The following is a 1,573-nucleotide window of genomic DNA, read 5'->3' as shown; positions in this document are numbered from 1 at the left end:
ACCCCCCTTCACCAGTGCAACATTCCCACCACCAATTTCCCAGATCTCCCAGATCTTTAAATAAAGATAATTATAAAAAAAATAAAATAAAAAACAAAATCCACTGTAAAAAAAAAAGAAACAAAGGCTAAAATTAGAAGGCATCTAACTGAATGGGAGAAAAATTTTGCACTCACCATAGCAGATGACAGTTTCATATTTAGGATATATGAAGTACTCACAAAGATTAACTCCACCAAACCTAAAACCTCCATCAAAAATGGGGAGAGGAAATGAACAGGCATTTCTCTGTTGGCCTATAGGTGGCCAACAGACACATGAAAAAAATGTTCATCATCACTTATTATTAAGAAAACCCATATAAGAAAGCCTGTCTAGGTTGTGTGGGGTGGGGAGGAAGGACACTTGGGATATTAGTCATGGGAATGTTGCACTGGTGAAGGATTTTCCCAATTCTTACCACAGGCTGTGTTCTTTATACTGACTATATAGAAAGAGGAGGTACAGTAAATGCACCCCATATACAACTTAATTCAGGCCCTTTGCCTGGTCTGTATTGTGAATTGGGGGACAAAAAAAAAAGAAGAAAAAAAAGAAAACCCATATGAAAACAACAATGAGATATCATCTTACACCAATGAGGATGGTACATATCGAAAATAATGGGAACAATATTTGTTGGCAAGGATGTGGTGTGCCTGGTTCAACTCCTATTGACAACAAAATAGAGGGTTCTAACTAAACTTAAAATTGAGCTGCCATATAACCCAGCAATCCCTCTCTTGAGTATCTACCCTCAGGACAGAAAAACATTCATCCAAAAAGAATGTATGCACACCACTATTCATTGCAGCACTCAGTACAATAGGTAAGACTTGAAATCAACCTAGATGCCCAATAACAGACATGAATCATGATCATGAAGATGTAATGCATATACACAATGGAATGCTACAGAGCTGTAAGGAATGATGCAATTATGCAATTTGCACCAAAGTAGATGGAACTAGAAGATATAATATTAAATGAAGTAAGCGAGAAGAAGAATAAATACAGAAAGATATCACTTATATATGGTATTTAGAATAACTGCACAAAAAATACAATGTCTCGAACACAGTTGGTTCGAAAGTATAGTAAGGAAAAGGGAAGAAAACTGAGTGGAAGGGGAGAAACACAAAAGCTCATATTCTCTTCTATACTTCCAAGAGACCTGCAGCAACAGATACAGCTGTTTAGATTAAGCAGGTGCTCAATGAACTTCCCTTTATAGATGTCTATAATAATGTTTTAATGCTTTTATCCACAGAAAGAGGGGCAGCATGTGTTTGGAAGCCATGGACTCCCACTACAGTGCTCATTCTACAAATATTTTAGTGTCTTAATTTAATTTTAATGTCTATAATAAATATTTTTATAATATAATTTTTATTTTAGTTATAGTGGCTTACATATCGTTCACAGTAATATTCCAGGTACATATTTACATTGAATCAGGGGGATTCCCACCACCGAATTGTCCTCCCACAACCGCTCCCATCCTGCCTCCCATATCTTCCACCCCCCCTCCCAG

At 36.7% G+C, this 1,573-nt stretch overlaps 1 non-coding gene across 1 annotated transcript; it reads left to right on the top strand.

The window, feature by feature from the left end:
- Nucleotides 1-443: 443 nt before the first annotated feature.
- Nucleotides 444-576, top strand: LOC126016619 (small nucleolar RNA SNORA51). Its single transcript, XR_007498408.1, has one exon. It is a non-coding gene; the product is annotated as a small nucleolar RNA SNORA51 (small nucleolar RNA).
- Nucleotides 577-1,573: the final 997 nt, after the last annotated feature.

The sequence above is a fragment of the Suncus etruscus genome, chromosome 8, assembly GCF_024139225.1.
Source record: "Suncus etruscus isolate mSunEtr1 chromosome 8, mSunEtr1.pri.cur, whole genome shotgun sequence".
Lineage (NCBI taxonomy): Eukaryota > Metazoa > Chordata > Mammalia > Eulipotyphla > Soricidae > Suncus > Suncus etruscus.
Note: the sequence above shows the minus strand (reverse complement) of the source record. Positions and strands in the feature narration are given on the sequence as shown.